General features: G+C 36.9%; 1 pseudogene; it reads left to right on the forward strand.

Annotated features, from left to right (window-relative positions):
* LOC149195831 (polyadenylate-binding protein RBP45-like) overlaps positions 1 to 21,778 on the forward strand; it is a 75,802-nt pseudogene that overhangs the window by 39,261 nt on the left and 14,763 nt on the right.

Raw genomic sequence — 21,778 nt, forward strand, 5'->3', positions numbered from 1 at the left:
CCCTAGATCAAAGAATAAGGTATACTTCAGAAGAAGTCTTAGGATTATCAATCAAGGTCAAAGCCTTATTCCTACTCAAGGCAAATAGATCTACTCATCAAAGCAGCTAGAATTCTACATCTGCAAAAGTGTTGGATCCTATTGTTTTCATCAAAATACCACAAAGATCCTCATCAAGTTATCTTCAAAGCAAGGTAGCTTGAAGTACTTTAAAGACGAAGATCACATCACCTTGGAGAAATTTGAAATCCTATAATCATTTATGATCTGCACTACCAAATAAGTCAAAATATCTTAGAGACAAGAAGGCATTATCATCATCTTTAAAACTATAAGCTAAGCTCCCTATCATTGCAGCAAGGATCCCCTCCTTATCCTTGAAGAAGATCATCCAAGGAGGCATCAAAACATCCTCATCAATCACGATCAATAAAGGAAGCTAGATCTATAGACGTTGACGTCATAAAAGGATCAATCTCCTATATTGAAGAAGGTTTTCATTTAGAAGAATATCATCCAAAAGGATCACTAATACATCTTCTTCAGCCACCATCAAAGTGATCAAGTTGAAGATTTCATATTCACTTTTCAAGTAAGTAATTTAATTCTATAATCAAATTTGGTAAAATGACTTCATTTTGCAAGGAGATCTATAAGTTGGTTGGGTCATTGAAATTCCTTACATGGAAACAAAAGGAGAGACATAGTCCTCAACGAAAGTGAAGTCATTGAACATATCAATGAAAATGTCTCCTTTGAATACATGGAAAGGGATCAAATGGCTCAAGGGATTCTTATAAAATCAATCAAAGATCCCTCATCCCTATATAGAAGGATTGGAGACATCTAAGAGATATATGATAAACTAGTAGAATGATTCTTTGAAGATGCGATAAAGAAAGGTCATATCACTTGGATCTTATCTACAAAAAATTGAAGGTATCAAAGGATTCAGGGTTATCTTCATAACATCTCAATTACAAGATCTCGGAGAGATAATCTTCATTGTTCTAAATGCACTAACTGATGAAAAAGGTAATAAATGTCTATGAGGATAATAAATTTATCCCATTCAACAACTTACGGTTTCTATGCAAGATAGAAGATGATAGGTTGAGGGAAAAAGTGTTGAAGGATCAAATGAAAGGGCTCAAACATTTTTTCGAGAGGAAAGAAAGAACATAGCAAAGATTCAATCCTGTAAGAATTACAAGAAATATTGTCCTAAACGCAAGAAGGGAAATAATAAGAAATATAGAGAAGAAGTCCATTTCAACGAAGAAGTGGAGAAAGTTTAAACAAGGAAGTCGAAGGAAGAGGAAAAGCATTATAAGTAAGAGCTCACGACATCACCATAAGAAACATGAAGGATGTTTGATAGTCAACTATGAAGGATATAGCTCTTGGTGACCTCATTGAAAGATCAAATAAAGAAGTCATCCAAGACAAGTCTCATCATACATCAATCAAAAGGAAACATCTACTGGATATGTGAGATCCTCAATATTCTCTAATGGAATCCTCATCGGAGGATTCACCAATCTAGAGAGGAAGAAAATGTTTCATTAAGAACTCCTACTTGTGGAATTCATGGGATAATGGTATGATGACATAAGAGTTAAGGCAGATCATGGGGTTGAAGATATTTTCAATAAAGGAAGTTGTTGAAAGAAGCCTAGAAGACCTAAAGGTAAATGAGGTATGTATGCTTATATTCGATTTTATAAAGTCATGTTGTATGGTTGCAGGTAACTTGGATCATTGCTCTATCTTGAGAAGCATGATCAAAGGAAAGGAATCTCCTCTTATGAAGGGTATGTCCTCATATGAAGTATGAGGTGGTTGTATACAATCAAGCAACTTTGATTGGAAGCTCCTAGGAAAGAAATGTGTGAAGAAGGGAAGGAAGAGATCACGAATTTATGTAACTATGGTAAAGGAAGTCAACATCTGAAGGACCAAGAATATTTGACTATGATATCTCCTAGATAGATATGAAGACTCTAATTAAAGTTTGGAAAAATATGGAGAACCTTGACAAGACATATCTTTAGGAGATGTGTCAACATATATGCAGGATGTTGATGCCTACATGAAGATGTCATGATGAAAGACCACCACAAAGGTAATTATGATTTAATTATTAATTATTTATAAACTAGTATCTAGATGGGTTTATGCAGGGATACCAAAGGGAATAACTATGAATGTCTTCCATGAAGAACCATGTAGTAGGATGAGAGAACCTTCCAGAAAAGAAAGCCTGATAAAGGTAGCATAACATGAAGTAATTTTAGATGAAGACTAATGGATCACTTTCCGATGAAAAGAATGATGATGTGACTAATGGATGAAAGTGATGGATGGTCTGTTCCCTATGAAGAAGTCCCAAAATATCAAGACTCCACAACAAAGAATAAATTCATGACATCAAAGAAAGGATTTCTTCAAGCAACTTGTAGTCCCATCATCTCCACTTGAGGAGTTTCTGAAGGTCCCTATTTTGAGAGGGAGCCTGGAAAGTTTCTTAATTTGAAGAAAATTGGAAATTCTTAAGCCAAGAGGGAGCTTAGGTATATTCCTTGTGTATGAATGAGAAAATTCCTTTAATGAAATTGATATCTCCTCCCTAATTGAGAGGGAGAGATAGACACATCATTCTAGTCTTCACCTGGGAAGACAGAATGAGAGGATTGGGTAATCATTTGGCATTTGATACTCTTTGAGGATGATATAGGGCATCTGAGAGAAGAGTAGTCATGGAGGACCGATATTCTTTGAGCGCTAGGGAGTCCAAGATAAGAATATTCCTCATGGAACACACCCTGATTACCTGGGTAGGGTATGTTCTGAGAGGTACAATGATGAGAGTGTCTATAAATCATTGGTCTTGCCAACATTGAGCTCAGATATTATGGAAAGATAGATTTGTTAATCAAGGCCTTGCTATGTAACAATGCTGGTTGATATGATGTTAAACAAATGGGTTACCAATCTGATTCTTCTTATGAGAAATTCTTCAGATTGAGTATGACAAAGTAGCATTATGAATACCTCCCTAGTTAAGAGGGAGTGTTGTAAAATGTAACTAGGTTTGGTCTTCATAATGACATGTAATTATGATCTTTGTAAATGATGAAAAGAAGAGAATAAAATAATTTTTGTAGTGCCTTGCTTCATGGGTTTCATGAGCAAGAAATTTTATTTGTTAGTGGCTCCCATTGAGAGCCTTATGATTTATCATTGAGTCAAAGGGTCAATGTCATGTATGAAGAGCTCTTCTTGAGCATGTGTAAATTGTATATGAGTCTATATATGCCTCCAACAAAAAGCACAAAGCTCTCTCTTCACGTCAGCTTCAAGATAAGATGAAAAACTTAGATTGACTTCCCATTATGGAGACACGCCTATTCATAAGTATAGGTGAGCTTAATATGATGAACAAACCACTATGAATAGCAACCTTGGCCTAGTCTATAGAAATAGAAATTCGGACATCCTTCTTTGAGTTTTTCGAATGACTCTGATGGAAGACAAGTTCAGGTTATCTCTTATTTGCATAACCATTTCAGTAAAGCCAGATTTCGTTGAATGCTACAGTTTAGGGAGAGGTAAGCGAATTCAGATCCTTCTAAGATTCGGGTCATAGTGACAATGAATAAGTGTCGAGTTAGGATCTCAAGTTCAGATAGAAAGGGAAGGGAGAGTGAGAAAGGAAAGGAAGGGATTGTAAGGGCTTATCTCAGTCAACAGAAGTTTAGATATCTTTCTTAGCTTCAGATGGATACATTACAGTAAGAAGAGAATCAAGTTTGAATCATAGTTTCAAGGGCTCATTCCTATGACAAGAAATAAGGTCTTAATGGCACCAAAAAGGGGCAATGAATTTGGTTCAGGATTTGGTGTTACTGCTGAAGGAGAAAATTTGGTTTCCTTGACAAACACAATGATCGCAGTTGGGTGTCATCACATATGGTGTGATATTTGAAGTAGAAGGAACCAAGAAAGTGTAAATGAGAATATGGAAGAGGACTTATGACTTGGTCTTGGAGAGGATACTAGGTCAATGGTATTGGTCTTGGTATTCGTCAATTGGAATCTCTATAAGAATAATTTGTGTGGGATTTGCTCTCAAAGAGTGAGAGGTTTTGGCCCTGGATGACAGCCTACATGATATGTCTCTTGTCTATTTATGTTCATGCATTGGTTAATGTTTGATGAAGAAGAACACTAATGATATAACAAGAAGAAGATCTTAATTTAAAGAAGTAAAATGCATTCACAAGCAGTCACTAATAGAAGAGAAATTAGATAATGTTGATGCCCTAGATTTCTCAACAATGAAGATATTCATTCATATCAAATACATCCTCATATGATTTATAGCCAATAATTTAGCATATGCACACACATAAACCAAGACTTGTTAAGCAACCATTCAACATATCATTAATTCACACTTTAACATGAATTCCATACATGATTGTGCATAAGAAGAACTTATCTTGGATTTGTATTGAAGATGATCAATTGAGTTTGGTACAACAACTCTCCACCCAAACATAGACAAGTTTCAGCCAAGCTACATGTAGTTGTCACCCCCGAGCCATATTCCGTAGATTAAGATGGTCTTTCTCAAGGGAATAAACACCAACTTCTAGCTGAACAAAGGATCTCTATAGGTCCTCCCAGCCTAGTCATGTCGACCTCCCTGGAAGAGTGGAGGGCTGCCACATGGGGTTTACGTGGATGCCACGTGGCAACACAATGTTGACATTGCAAGAGTTTAATGTTCTAACTTCAAACAACCATATCTCGCGATTTGGATGTCAATTTTTGAAAAAAAATATATCGTTGGAAATCTCTCAACGAGCTAGATGAAATGATAATATTTATTTTAATTTTTTAGGAGTTTGAAAAATGCCAAAATCGTAAGACTCCATTTTCATCACAAGACATTGGAGGTCAAGTCTGTGTTAATGATACCTTCTTCTACTCTTAATATGGGCTATGAGGTGGATGTGGATGTTACATAAATGAATAAAATTGGTGTAGTAGAATGAAGCAGCAGGAGAGAAGTAACTAGAAAAGAAGTCAAGAGAAGCATAAGAAGAGGAAGAAAGATGAAGATACAAGAAAGGACATGAAACGACGTAAATAAAGTACCATGTGTTCAGAACTAAAATATAGATGAAGTTAATCCATGATAAAAAAATCCCGAAAATTTTAAAGGTACTTAAGTTTATTTGATAAGGAAATGCCTGTATTTTATTTGAAAAGGAAAGGGCAAGATAGGTCTGAATAGAAATTGAATGTACCTAAGTCAATGTAATGCCTGATGAGGCATGTATAACCCCCATTGATGAGGCAGTGGTGTTGAATAACCATTCGCCATGAAGGAAGAAGTGGTGTTGAATAACCATTTGTCATGAAGGAATAAGTGGTGTTGAATAACCACTTGTGATTTTTGTCAGAGAGGATGGTGTGTGTTTGTGAGAAGAATGTGATGTTGCAATAAAAAGCCACATTAAGTTTGTTTGGTTGCAAGTAATCCAAGAAAACCTAAGGTAAGATTACAAGTCATTCAGAAATCTAGGTTCATGAATGATGTTGATGATGTAGGGGGGAGTTGAATCTTTATTCATATATCTTTAAATATACATTTTCCTCATATTGGAAAGGAGCAATCATCTCTCTCTCTCTCTCTCTCTCTCTCTCTCTCTCTCTCTCTCTCTCTCTCTCTCTCTCTCTATATATATATATATATATATATATATATATATGTCACTCAACATACATATTATTTCATTTAAATCCAAATTGAGTTTTTTTGTTTTTGTTGTTTTTTTATGTCAATCACATTCCTTCATACTGGAGTATAATATCAATATTATTTTTAGGTTCAATGTGTTAATTGGATATTGAGTAGTGAACCAAAGCAATTACAAACTAAAGTAGCGCAACCATATAAATTAAATGGTTGGTAAATTTCAATAGACATCAATCCATGATAAGCATCAAAACACTTATCCCATGACACATCTCACATTTCCTAGATTAAAAAAATAATTAAATTTAATTAAATTGTAAATTATTATTATTATTATAAACATAATTAATGTGTGAGTTAAGCAATATTCTTAACCATGGAGATTCACCCCATCTTACCATGGAAATTCTTAACTTGTAAATAGTTTTTCTTACAATGTCATGGGCCAATACCATGACTTATCAACACTAATACCCAATATAACAATTGTTGATATGGAATTTTCTTTAATTAATTAATTCGAGATAAATTAATTAAAATAACATAACTAACATGGAAATAATGGAAATAAATCTTAACCCTTGATCTACAAATATTACTATGAGTATTCCAGCATATTCCATGAAGCTTAATTCTCTACCATCCACCTAATATTTACTAACAATTATATTACAATTTTGGAAGACCTATTCTGAAATAGACATGTCTTTTGGTATAATTAGAAAATTTGTACTTTGAATTACTTTCTCTCTATATAAAGTTGATGTAAAATTAAGATAGAAATTGAAATATTTTAAGTATGATTCTCATTGAAAGTTTTTGTTTTTTGTTTTGTTTTTTTTAATGTAAATATTTTTAAATACAATGTTAAGGGACAAGATTTCCTACATAAATATGCATTCAATGTGGCACATATTAACCACCCTACATGTGGGTGATTATATATTTACTAATAATTATATTAATGTAAATTTTTCAATTTTTGCAGTATTAATAATTTGGAATATCAATTTATGGAGTATAGAAATTTATTACTCACGTGCTATGCTTTGATTTGGTACCTTGGAATGTGGATATTAAGACTCTCTTTGATAACCTTAATAAGAAAATATATTAATCAAGTTTATTCTACAAAATGACTTTTTTTTTAACAAGATTGGTTAGATGATATATTACCAAAAAAGGGTGTAGAGCAAGCTCCAATTACATTCAGCTATATTGTGATAGTAGACTAAGCAGCGAGACGAGATCACAACCCCTTCTCCTCTGCTTAATTTCCAAACTTCATAGATTTTTTTTAACTATTTTAGGATACCGTCGGACGTATTGACCTACTAAGAAAACAAATTTACATAACATAATTTCTCATTGGGTTTATGGCTTGTTGACTGAGTATTCTTGGGCTGCTTCATTCATGTTGTTGTTGTTGTTGGCTGAGTTTTTTCCTTCACTGCTCATATTGGTTCTCTTGTAGTATTATACTGCTTCTTGCAGATGTTTGCACTTGGTTTTCAGATCCTTTATCTCATTTTGTTGCGCTGCCATATTTTGCTTCTAAAAGTTGTACTCCATTCTCATTTCACTTCTTAGATATTTGAGAGACTGCTGCAGCCAATGTATCATGACCTTATTTCTTTTGCATGTTGGGCATGAGTCGTTCTTAGTTGCCTTCTAAGTGGGGTTAAACTCCATCTGATTGTTGTTTCCCCCTGCTTTGTTGTAGCTTCCTATGCTCCCTTGATCCATCATTGTTCTAATTTGATGGCCTCTACTATGAAATTCTTGAGTAGTTGTGGATATTGCTGCTGAGCTAGATAATATGAGAGAGGGCCTGTATTTATGAAGAGGGGGATGAAAATTGCAGCGAAAATTATAACTCTGCAATAAGAGCTAGATGAGGGTAGGTAATAGCTTGATTAAATACAAAGGCTACCTGTTGAATAGTGTTTGCAAGGGGACAAGGAGCAGCAACGTAGTTGAGTAGAAAAGCTGGTGAGCAAGGGAATTATGTGAGGGAGGGAGGCTGAGAAGGGGTTGCGTGGAGAAAGCATTTGAGCAAGACAACATGGAGGAATGGGAGCTGGGGAGGGGGATGCACAGAGCGCACAACAAACTGCGTGAGGGAGGGAAGCTGGGCAGTGGTTGTGTGGAGGGAGGCAGCTGAGAAAGATAGCGAGGAATGGGAGTTGGGGAGGGGATTGCGCAAAGAGGACTGCATAGAGAGCAGGGGACCATGTGGAAGTGAGAGGGACGGGACTGCGTGGGTGTGTGAGGGAGCACAACAAACTACGTGAGCGAGGGAGGGGAGTGCGTGGATGCCACAACAAACTGTGTGAGGGAGGGAAGTTGGGCAGGGGTTGCGTGGAGGGAGGCAGCTGAGCAAGATAGCAAGGAATGGGAGCTGGAGAGGGGATTACGCAGAGAGCAGGGGACCACGTGGAAGTGGGAGGGAGGGGACTGCGTGGGTGAGTGAGGGAGTGGTGCTTTGAAGCAGACCTGGAAGCGTTGAAGGGAGATGAATCCTCAGGCTAATGATAATTTGCACTGTGCACTCTTTTTCTAAAGCTTCTGCATTGCATGCTTGCCTCCAAGCATGTGGTTGTAGCGGTCCCCCATGCGTTGGAGATGAGAGTTGTCTCTTGCACACTTTTTCCTTTTCTGGCTCAGTTTCCTTCTGAGCTGAGCTTTGCTTGCTCATGATCATTTTGACTTTGATTGAAGTTTCTGAAGATGATCCTTTTTATTTCCATTTTTCCTTGCTTTTTCCTCTGTCTTTCCATGATTTTCAGGGATCTTTTTGGGTTGTCACTTTTTTTTTATTTTTTCCATAATTTGTGTTTCTTTGTCCCTTTTTTCCCCGGTACATTAATCTTTTCAAATTCATTTTGATCTTATGGCACAGAGTATTGGTATTCCTCATGATTCTCCCGTACTCTTCCTTCATTCATCTCCACTGCTTGATTTGCGTGAAAATCCACCTACTGATTGTGAAGTCTCAGTATATGTTTGAAAGTTACACTACCAAAGTCTTCTAGATTCCTTCTTATTCTTTTGATAATTCTACTTATAAACTCATTGCTTGGAATTTTGGTTCGGTTCATTGCCCCAATTATGATAGCTAAATCTCCCAAAATTATTGGATTTTGGATTCCTCTTTTTTTAATTATTTTTGTCCCCATGAACAAGCTATACACTTCGGCCTTATTATTTGAAATTTGTCCCAATCCCCATTCATATTTGACAATTTTTTTCCCACTTGGATAAAAAATTATCTCACCTGCTCCTACCTTTCCAGGATTATTCTTGGAGGCTCCATCAAATTGCAAACAATATCTATTTTACTGTCTTTTCTAACTTTCAATTTTATTCTTCAGTCATTCTCAATTTCCAGTTTTTCCCTGAGCTTTCTTTTCTCTGTCCCTTTTTACCATTGTTGTCTATTATGGCTTTGGTAAGCCATTCTCTTTCTTCTTGTTGAAGAATACTATAATCCGGTGGGGCAGTTCCTTTTTCATTGAATATTTCTGAAGTTAATCCCCATACTTTTGATATTGTTTTTCTAATTCTAGGATTGTGGTTTTTAAAGATACACCTGTTCTGAGTCAACCAAATTTGCTAGCATAGGACTGTTGGAATGCATTTCCAGATTCTTATAATTGTGACTTTCTTCTTTGTTGCATATGGGTAGGCTTTCTCCAGAATTTTGAGGAATTCCGGCAATGGCTTACCATAGTCTATGTTTACAGCGGGCTCAAGAGATGCTCCTAGCATTCTCTTGAGAATTTACAGTCCTGAAATAAGTGTTGAATGGTTTCTTCTGCCTGCTAGCATAACGGGCATCTTGATGGCCCATGGAATCCTCTTTTTTTAAGGTTTTCGCCAGTCAGGATCTTTCCTTTTAATAGGGTCCAAATGAATTTTTTTATTTTAGGCAAACTTTCCGATTTCCATGTTATTTTCCATGGTTCCCATTCTTGCTGATTGGTTTGATCTTGAAGAATTTTATCTCTAGTTTTGACTGTATATTGCCCATTACTTGGGTCCCATAGGTAATTGTCTTCCTCGTCACAATGAATTGGTGTTGCCCCCTTTAGATGTTGCTTGAGTTTATTCCATTGTCCTTCCATGTTTGCTGGGATTGCTGGCCTTTTCCATTCCTTCTGATTCCATAGGGAGATTGAATGTAAGGTATTAAAGCCTTTCCCTCTCATCCACTCTTGAATGCCATCCATTTCTAGGTGATCCTGTAATGGGTCTTTTCCCATGATTCTGTCTTCCCATATCGATATCTTTTGTCCATTCCCAGGAGTTTTGGAGATGTGGCTGCCCATTATTGGAGTGACTCTTTTAACTAGCTTCCATACTTGGGTGCTTTGTTTTATTGGGATGTTCCCATTCAACAGATTCTCCTTGGAGCCATTTAGATATTTGTTTATGAGGGTTTTTTTCCACCAGCTCACGTTACCTGTTATGAGTCTCTGTTATGAAACCAGCTCACAAAAAGATAGAAAAGAGAGATCCACGCCTTAGAATTCAGCCTCTTCGAGGGGGAAACCTCCTTTACATTACATAAATGAACAATTCTTGGATGATACAAATGACAAAACCTCCTTTCTATATATAGGAGTCTAAGGAGTCACAATATAATCCAGCCGACCTAACAATAATAATATAAAGCCACAAAAATAATAATAGAGGGATTCTATGGGGCACAAAAATAACAATATGGGGGTAATAGGGGCACAACAATATAAATAAGGGGTATAACTACAATAGTAATGGGGTAATCACTAGTATTATAGGGACCCAACATGCCCCTCTCCTTCAAAAAAGTGTTGTCCTCAATGCTTGAGTAGTTCTAGATACTTCTGCATAAAATTCTCATCCTCCCATGTGGAATATTCAGCGGATAAGTTCTTCCACTTGATAAGATACTCTGAAATTGATCGATTTCGTAGCTTTCGAGTTCTTGTTTCTGTGACTGCTTCCAGTTCCAATATAATTTTTCCTTCCTCGTCAAGTTCTGGCAATATTGTTTGAACTGGGAGCTTGTCACCTATAACCTTCTTTAAACATGAAACATGGAAAACTGGGTGCAATCGAGAAGCTGTAGGAAGCTCCAATTTGTATGCCATAGTACCAATCTTTTGCAACACCTTGTACGGACCATAATACTTTGGTGATAATTTATTATCCTTCTTAGCTTGCTTTAGGGACATTTGCTTATATGGTTGCAGCCATAGGAATACCCAATCACCTACATCAAAACGTCTTTCACTGAGATGTTGATATGCCTGTTGTTTCATTCTATTTTGTGCCAACACGAGGTTATCCTTTAAGAGTTGGAGGACTTGTTGTTGATGTTCGATGTGATGTTCCACTGCCTAAACCTTAGATTTTTCTCTTAAATATGATGTGATGGATGGTGGTTGATACCCATAAAGTGCCATAAATGGGGTCATTTTTGTTGCTGTATGGAAGGAAGTGTTATACCACCATTCAGCCAGAGGCAACAATTTGACCCATTGTGTCTGTTTATCAGATACAAAGCAACGAAGATATCCTTCCAAACATTTGTTTACTATCTCAGTTTTCCCATCAGATTGAGGATGATAAGATGAGCTGTGAGCTAACTGAGTACCATGACAAGAAAATAATTCTGTCCAAAAATTTCCCGTGAAAATGGGATCTCTATCACTTACAATAATCTTTGGTTTTCCATGTAGCTTTTGAACTGTTTCCATAAATGCAGTAGAAACTGTACTAGCTTTAAATGGATGTGATAATGCACAAAAGTGTGCATACTTGGTAAGTCTGTCAACTACCACCATGATCACACTCTTTCCCTCAGACTTGGGTAAACCTGTGATAAAATCCATTGAAACCTCCTCCCAACGTTGGCTTGGAATGGATAAAGGTTGTAATAGACCTGGTGTCTTAATTGTTTCAACTTTATTTTGTTGGAAAACCAAACATTCTGCCACAAACTTTTGAATATTTGATTTAAGGCCATCCCAAAAAAATTCCTTCTTAACCCTGTGGTAAGTTTTTAAAAATCCTGAGTGCCCTCCTAAGGGAGAAGTGTGCAATTCCATAAGAATCTTTTGTTTTAACTGGGAATTCTTACAGAGGTATAAGCGATCTTTGTACCATAACGAATCATTTTTCCAGCTAAATGTATCAGAAGTACTGGACTCTTGTTGTAGCTTTCGAATAAGTGCCCACACTTCTTTGTCATTCTTCCATTCCTCCCTTGCTTCGTTTATCCAATCTGGTTGGATAATAGAAATGGCACACAACAATGCTTCGACATCCTCATCCTTTCTTGAGAGTGCATTTGCCACCACATTTTGCTTACCTTTTTTGTAGACGATTTCAAAGTCATAACCCAACATCTTTGTGACCCACTTTTGTTGCTCTTCAGAGGATAATCTTTGTTCTAAAAAGTATTTAAGGCTATCATGATCTGTTTTTACCTTGAAGTGTCTTCCCATTAGGTAGGGTCGCCATTTCTTAAGTGCATGGAGTATTGCCAGCATTTCCTTCTCATAAATAGCTTTGCTTAAAAACTTTCCCTTGATTGGACGACTTTCAAAAGCAATGGGTCTTTCATCTTGCATTAGAACAACACCAATTCCATTTCCTGAAGCAAAAGGCATGACCAAAAATTCATAATGACCCTCATGAGTTCTAAATTCCATTTTCGGAATGTCTTCAACCTTCATTCTGATTTGATGATATCCCGAACGAAGATCCAACTTGGTGAAGTAAATTGATCCATGCAATTCATCCAGTAATTCATCAATGACACAAATGGGGAACTTATCTTTAATAGTGAGCTTGTTGAGCTCCCTATAATCTGGACACATGCGCCATGAACCATCCTTCTTGTGCACCAATACTACTGGAGCTGAGAAAGAACTTTGACTCGGTTGAATTATACCAGCCTCTAGCATTTCTACAACCATACGTTCAATTTCACTTTTTTGGACATAGGGATATCTGTATGGCCTGGTGTTTGGAGGAATACTTCCTGGAATTAGATGAATAGCATGATCATGATCATGCATAGGTGGGAGACCTTTGGGAGTCTCAAATACCTTGGAATGATTGTCCAGGACTTTTTGGAGATCTGGAGAAATAGATGATTCCAATGTGGAAACATCTAGTGAACATAATTGTGCAATTATACCTCTTTGCTCCTTTTTTAGAAGCTTTGTCATGCCATTAGAGCTGATTATCTTTCCTGGTTTCCCTGCAATACCCCTTAATTCAACTTCCTTTCCTTCCACAGAAAATTTCATGAAAAGTTCTTGAAAATTAAAAGCTATTGTACCCAAGGATTGTAGCCATTGGACTCCTAGTACAACATCAGCACCTCCCATTGGAATGGAAAGCATTGGGCTAGTCAATACATATTTTCCCATGGATAGCTTGATATTATGGCACTTTCCAGAGCAATTTATTGTTCCTCCATTTGCAACCATCACTTGACACTCTGGTGCTGGATATAGGAAGCAATTCAATTCTTTTGCTACCCTACAATGAATAAAATTGTGGGTGCTTCCTGAATCAATCAACACTATTACCTTTTTCTTCTTGATTTGTCCTTCTATCTTGATGGTTTGAGGAGTGGTAATTCCCGCCAATGCATTACAAGATATGGTCAGATTTATTTGTTCTTCATCTAGGATTTGTTCCTGGAGTATATCCTCTTCTTTTGACCTTTCTTGCTCCTTTTCTTCTTCCTCTTCACAATCTATGTAGAATAATTTCTTGTCAACACACTTATGACCTTTTGTGTATTTGCTATCACAATTGTAACAAATCCCTTTTGCTCTTTTTTCTTCCAATTGTTGTGGTGTCAACCTTGTAGGTTGTGGAAGACTATGGGAAACAACACTTCCGTCTTTATAGTTGTGAATGGTATGCTTCCTAGTTGCCATAATTTTGCTTTCCATTTTTCTTGCTAACCTGAATGCCTTCTCTAATGAATCAGGTTCCCAAAGGCGAACATCATGTTGGATATTATCCTTTAAAGACCCTATGAACACATCAATCCTATGCTCCTCTGGAATATCTTTTACCCTTATGTTCAATTTTTGGAACTCCTCAATGTGCTCCATTACTGAACCCTTTTGTTTGAGACTTATCAATTAGCTAAAAAAAGTGTTGCTTTTTGTATCTTCATAATGTGCTATCAATTCTTCCGTAAAAATTTCCCAAGTGATAAATTTTTTACGAGAGAAAAGCCATTGATACCATACAAACTGATTTGGTTCCAAATATACAGTTGCCATACGTACCTTTTGTGTGTTTTGCACATTATTGAGATCGAAGAACTGCTCCATCTGTAATATCCATGTGGCGGGATCCTTGCCATCAAACTTCCTCATATCGATTTTTGGAATATGGTGGGTCTTCGATCCAACATTAGCGTCTATGGAATCATGATTAACATTACTTTTGTTCACATCATGAGTTTCCTTTACAACCTTTTCACCATTAGTAAGTATTTCTTGTAGAAAATTTGTCAAATCTATCTTCAAATCTGCCATGTCTGTCTTCAAATCTGTCTTCAAATCTGCCATGTCTCTCTTCAAATCTATCTTTGAATCATCCATATTAGCTTCCATGCCCTTTATCTTAGATTCCACGCCACTTATCTTAGCTTCTATTAGCTTTTGTGAGCGTGAAATTTGTTGCACTTGTTCTTGTAATTTTGATATATCATGTAGCATTTCTTCTTCTTCTTCATGAGTCATGCTAGAGCTTTCAGGTTCCTTACTAGGTGTTTGCATTTTCTTTCCTCGGGGCATCATTTACCGATAATAATGCTTTACTATGCCCTTTGAATTCCATTAAACCAAGCTTACACAAAAATTTAAAAAGAAACTACACACCTTTTTTCACTTTATAGAAGCTTGATATTGAATCTGATGTATCTCTATAATTTCGGATCACCCAGTTCTGAAATTGCTACTTGTAGTAGCATTCTGCGTCCTCTTTCCAATGCCACAAGTCTGAGCCAAATTGGATTCTCCAAGGAAGAGTTATGTGAAATCTACCATAGTGACTCGCTTTTAGACTGGTTCAGTAGAGCGAACTTGTACGATGTGCCACAAGTCACTGTTTCAGCCTTTGAATCTGAAACACACACACACAAGAAACTACAGTCCGTTCTCTTTCTGTAAATTTTTACGAAATTTCAATCCGATCCTCAGAGAGAGAGTTATGACGATTTTCCCAAGGTCACCTGTTTTGAATGTAATTCAGGAGTCTGCAAAAAGGCCAACTTCCTCAGATCATATCTCCAAAAATATTGCGCAAAAAGCTCTGAAATTTGGACCCGAGGTTCAGAGCCAATTCTTCTCAAATGGGTTTTTTTTGCGACTTCTGAAACATCACAGAAAAGAAGTTATAGCGAAAATGTCACAATGACCTGTTTGGAGCAGCGAAACCATAGAATCCAAAGCTCTGATACCAAATGTTATGAAACCAGCTCACAAAAAGATAGAAAAGAGAGATCCACGCCTTATAATTCAGCCTCTTCGAGGGGGAAACCTCCTTTACATTACATAAATGAACAATTCTTGGATGATACAAATGACAAAACCTCATTTCTATATATAGGAGTCTAAGGAGTCACAATATAATCCAGCCGACCTAACAATAATAATATAAAGCCACAAAAATAACAATAGAGAGATTCTATGGGGTACAGAAATAACAATATGGGGGTAATAGGGGCACAAAAATATAAATAAGGGGTATAACTACAATAATAATGGGGTAATCACTAGTATTATAGGGACCCAACAGTCTCCAGACAATTTTCATTCTAGGGCTGCATTCATGAGCCTAGGCAGCCGAATGGACAAGCCTCCTTGTTCATATGGTAGCACTACTTGTTCCCACCTTACCAAACTAAACTTTTTGTTTTCCTACTTCCCACCCTGCCAGAGAAAACTTCTTAAAATTAATTCCATCTGCTTGTGGGCACTTGCTGGTGCCATGATTAGTGCATATTGGTATATTGGTAATGCAACAAGGAGAGCTTTAATTAATATCACCCTTCCAACCATATTTAACCACATCATTCCCCAGTTATTTATCCTGTCTTGCATTTTCCCAATTTGTTTTGTCCATATTTCTGCCTTCATGATCTCTTTTGATATTGGTAATCTCAGATAGAGAAAGTGATTCCAATTTTCCTGTGTTGGGATTTCCATGATTTGGGAAATTCTTTGCATAGTTCATGGTGGAATGTTCCACCCACAGATCCTGCATTTTGTATTGTTCAAAAGTCCACCTAACAGCTGCATAAATGCATCCATTATTTTTTTGAATCTTCTCGCTATTATTGTTGATGCTCCTCCCATCAACAATGTATCATCTGCAAACAAGGAGTGATTTATGGTCTTTATTCTTTTTGCTATTCTCAGTCCTGTTATAGTTCTTTCTTTCCTCTGTGTTTCCAATGCTCTACTAAGAGTTTCTGCCATTATTATATATAGAAATGGTGATAGAAGGCAGCCTTGCCTGAGGCCTCTTGTGCTTTGAAAAACTTCACTGGGTCTTCCATTGATGGGGGGGCTATCCAGTGAGTGGATATGCATTCTTGTATCACTTCTATTATTTCTTTTGAGAAGTCCAGTTTTTGAAGTACAACTAGTAGATATGAGTGGCTAACTCTATCGAAAGCGTTTTCCATATCTAGTTTGATTATCATACCTTTTTCTTACTTTAAGATACTGGAGTGGACAGCTTCCTGAACTATGATGACATTGTCAATGATTTTTCTATTTAGGACAAACCTTCCTTGGTTTTCAAAGATGATTAAGTGTAGCAATTTCTTTATAATTCTATTTGCCACAATTTTTGTTATTATCTTGTAGGAGGAATTGCACAGAGAAATGGGTCGGAACCTATTGAAGGTGGATGGATTTGCTTCCTTTGGAACCAGAGCAAGATAGGAAGATCTTGTGTGGCCTCCCATTTTTTTTTTACCATTCTTTGCCATTCTTAAGAAATCCTTTCTGATTGTATACCAATGATTTCTATAGAAGGCTATTGTGAATCTATCTGGCCCGGGCGCTTTGTCCGTATGCAAGCTCCAAATGGCCTCCACAATTTCTTCTTGTATGAGGTCCTTACACATGTCTTTGTTTTGTTCTTTTTTTATTTTCTTCTTTGTGTGCTGCAAAATTTCTTCATATTCAGCCGTTTCCTCCATTGCTGACAGTAAGTTTTTGAAATGCTTGTGGGCTGCTTTTTTTTATTTCTTCCGCTCCCTTGATATCTTGATTTTCCACTTGTATTTTTTCTATCTGGTTTCTAGCTCTTCTGATTTTCATACTATTATGAAAAAAGGGTGTATTCTTATCCCCTGCCTTGAGCCAGAGGATTTTAGATTCCATTCTTGCCTCTTCCTTCTCTTTCCTGTTTTCCCTATATATCTCCCAGAAAATTTCTTTCTCTTTAAGGTAGTCTTGCTTGCTTTCTTCTTTACATTCTTTTTCAGCCTGCATGATGTCCATTTTCTATTGTAGCTCTTTTTTCTTTTCCTTTTTTTATTTTATTTAACCTTGCCCATTCCTTTAGCTTGGTTCTTACACTTTTTAATTTTGTCTCCAAAATGTACTGTGGTGAGCCTGATGTTCTTGGTGCCCATGCTACTTTAACTAATTCGCTGATTTCTATGTTGCTGTCCCAGATTGAGTTGTACCTGAACGGGAGTGGGCCTTGGTTTTCCATTTTTCCCATTGCTATTACAACCGGCTTATGATCAGAAGCTGTGGTGTGAATGATTTTGGATTTGATAGAGCTGTACAGTGCTGCTATATTGTCTTGAATCAGGATTCTGTCCAGTCTTTCTTTTATGTTACTTTTACCCACTCTCTTGTTATTCTAGGCATATTTTCCATTGTTTGGAGGAATGTCCAGAAGGCTATATTGTTCCATTATTTCTTCTAAAGAGTTCCTAAATGGATCCACTTGAAAGTTTCCTCCAAACTTTTCCTCTATACCTCTAACTGGATTTAAATCTCCTCCTAAAATTAATTTTCCAGCTTGTGTTTCTTGTAATACTTCCTTTATTGTTGCCCAACACTGTTCTTTCTCCTTATAGTGGTTGGGGGCATATATATTTATCACCCTGTATTTTTCTTCTGTGTTGGTCCTCCTAAGACCCATTAAAATCCAGTGCTGCCCTGTTTTTTTCCCCATTAATTCCCACCGTCCTTTTTTCCAGATTGTGCATATGCCTCCTGATGCTCCAGTTGCCTGGATTGCTTCCCCTTCATATTGCCTAAACTTTTTTTTTAAGATTTTCCGATTCTTGGTTGTTTACTTTTGTCTCCTGGATCATAAGGATATCTGGGTTCTCTTTTGCCAAAATATCTCTTGTTGCATTTTCCTTAACAGGTGAGCCCATCCCTCTGCAGTTCCAAGAGACTATTATCATTATTTACTTGTTGGATGGTGCATGGCTCCTTTCCCCTTATGCTGGTTTTTCTCCATATTTCCTGTACTTTTCCCTAGATAAGTGTCCATGGGCTGTTGTGTTCCTAGGGCCATTTCTTTTGCTACTGCTTCATCCCTTATTTCTTTATTTATATTTCTTCCAACTTTTTTTTGGTTTTCTGCATTTGGGAATGATTATTTAGCTTGTTTTCTGGTTAATATATTGTTTACTGAGGGAGGGAGAGAGAGGTGAATTGAGTCTCTGGGGGAGAGGGGGGACCGTTGGGTGATTGGAGAGCATGGGGTTCTAGATCTAGATCTATATCTAGCTTTGGCTCCAGGGAGGGGGTCTGATGTGAGCAGAGGATCAAATGGGTTTTGGCTAGCTAAGTTTGCTTTTGGCGAGAGGGAGAGGGCTTCAGCAAATTGTGAGGGCTGAGAGGAGAGCTAGACTGGTTGTTTGTTGGCGATCTTCTTTCATTTGACCTGTTTCCATTTATTTTCTGGATCCTCAATCTTTTCATTTTCATTTTCTCTATTTTTTGTACATCTATTTGCAAAATGACCGTAGTCATGACATACCTTACATTTGAAGAGGATTTTCTCATAGTCCAGCTATTGTATGTGCGTCCACTAATCCACTTTTATTTTGATAGCTTCAAGGTGACCTTTTCCTAGATCCACTTCCATGCAGATTTAGGCGCATGCATGCATGTTTTCTTTAGATTCACATCTGTCTATGTATTTCCCAACTATGTTTCCTATTGCTTTGACTGAATCATCTCCCCAGCAGTGGAGAGGCAGATGCAGCAATCTTACCCATACTGAAACAAAATTTGGGATGTCCATTTCTGGGTCAAATTCTAGTGTCCATATGTTCAAATACAGTCCTCTTGTATCCATATAATATGGACCGTTCCCAGATATTGCTACAGCCCAGTTTCTTTCTACCCAATTTTGCACAGTCTTGGGTGATGGCCACAACCCAGTAAACTGCCCTACTAACCCTCGTTCTGCCAGGGAGAGTACTGCTTTTCTTGGGAGTGCTGAAGGGAGAGATATTTTTGGTATTTCTTCCATTTTTTAACAAAATTTGAAACTGACGGTCTATTCTTCGCTAGACTCGTTGTAGAGATGAGGGAAGCAAAAGTTTTTTCTGTTACTTTTGATTCTTGTTGGTGATTTGTGTGATGATGATCTTCCTCTTTCGTGGATCCATATTGCTCAAACCCTAGCAGCAGGAGGCCGTTGAGGGCCAATATGATTTGGGACAGTATCTGCCTGCCAAAAACTACAGTCGTGATCTCGCCTTCCTCTTTCTGTCGTTCTGACCTCAGTAGCAAGGGCCACTGAGGCGCAACGAATGTTGCTTCGCGCTGGGAGCTGCTACAGCAGCTAGGGCTGCATGCTACCCTCAGTTGCTCTCTTCGCCGTCTAGTTAACTATTCTACGAAATGACTTTTATTACAATACAAAATCAACTTTATTACAATACGTAATGTATGTAATAATCTTAAGAGGAGTATATTTGCTAAGTATTGCGTGATCAAAAGTGACTCCAAACATGTATATATCTAGTAGTGTAGATGGTATGCTATATGTTGAAAGGTGAGAACACCCTACAAGTGTCATGTCTCATAACATCAATATTAATGAAATTCAATTTTAAAAAATGATAATATTATTGTAATAAGGTGCCACATACTAAACCATGTTTATCATTGTTATTCATATAGTCTTATATAAAATTATACACAATAACATTATATATTCTCTCAAGAATCATATACATTTTAAAAAGACTACATTGAATGTGATATTCACCACCCTTAAGGGATGACTCTATGATTTCTAACATTCCTCAAAATAAGTAACATGCTAATTATAAATCTAATTGAGAAATATTGAGCCATAAAAATTGCTTAAACTTTTTTGCAAAGGGAAAATCAATTAGACTTTTCTAAAAAAAACATGATCATACATATAACATAAAATAAAAATTATCCAAAATACTTATAAAATTTTATATAACAAATTTGAATATATATATATATATATATATATATATATATATAATTTTTATAACAAAATTTTAAAAACATAATAGTCATCCCCGAATATTAAAATTCTTTAAATCAAACCTAAAACATAAGAAATATCAAGTCATATATTTAATCTGGCTTAATTCTCACTCATCTCATGAGAAAACCAATTCAACTGTCCTCAAAAAATAAGATAACACATATGGTGAGGAATAAAGATTATTAAAAAAAAACCTTTTTCAACCAAGTTTTTGCCCAACAAAGTTGATAAAATGTCTAATCCTTCCACATGGCAAAATTGGAAAAGTTTAATACCCAAAATTTAATAATTCTTAAATTTATATAAAACCTAGAAATATATCAGAAGTAAACTATAAGAATCTCATTGGTATGGTTTAACATTTTCTTTAAATTAATACATTTAACTTCAACCAACCCCAACAAAATGAAGCTTAGAACACCGATTGGCACCAACCAGTAAAAGTCGGCTCGGACCAGTTAAACGAATATATATGGAACCTACACATCTTCAATTACCAACATAAAGTTTTACTTTCTATCATTTCTGTCTAGTGCATATAAGTGGAGAGAATCTATAGCTCTCTAAAGTCTGGATCAAAACCTGCTCAACTTTCATAGAATTTTTTAGTACCCTTCGAGCTGACGTAGATTTCTTGCACTGCGCTGTGTCGCGGAGTTTTTTCTCGCATTCTTTTAAATATTTCAGAATGATGCAGACAGATCCCATGGCAGAACCGGTGATTGATTCCCAACAGCAACAACATCAAGAACAATTGATGATGCCCCTGCCTTCCGAAGCTAGGTTTTGGCCCCAGCAACCGCAACACCAACCTCAGGTTATGGTGCAGCAATCCTCGCAACAAGTGAACTCCACAGACGAGGTTAGGACCCTCTGGATCGGGGGTTTGTAGCACTGGATGGATGAGAATTATCTGCAGGAATGTTTTGCTTCTACCCAGGACCTTCTCTCTCTTAAGATCATTCGCAATAAGCAGACTGGACTTTCAGAGGGTTATGGCTTCTTGGATTTTGTAAGCAATGCAGCAGCCCAGATGGTTCTCCAAAATTACAATGGTGTACAGATGCCCAGGGCTGAACAATTTTACAAGCTAAATTGGGCAACAAAAACTGGAGAAAATCTTTCTGAAGATTTTACTATATTCGTGGGAGATTTGGCATCGGATGACACAAATGAGTGTTACACTAAAAAATGTCACCATGACTATTTACAGTTAAGATGACTCTATCAACAATCATACTACCCTCTTAGGCAAGTCTTATGCCTCTGCTCTCCATGTCAAACTCCAAAAAAGAGAGAAAGTCTTTCAAAATGTATTTATCTCTGGGGACGCAGGTTCTCTCAACCTTACCTGCGGGGACGCACCCAATGTTCACAAAAAATGCGTCTTTGGACGCTCTGTATGTAAAGGTGCAGGTGCGTCCCCCTGAAAAGGTTAAAATGCGCAAGTTTCATCTTTAA

Source organism: Pinus tabuliformis, chromosome 2_2 (genome assembly GCF_031772625.1).
Source record: "Pinus tabuliformis cultivar Carrire ecotype Pingquan chromosome 2_2, CPIR1, whole genome shotgun sequence".
NCBI lineage: Eukaryota > Viridiplantae > Streptophyta > Pinopsida > Pinales > Pinaceae > Pinus > Pinus tabuliformis.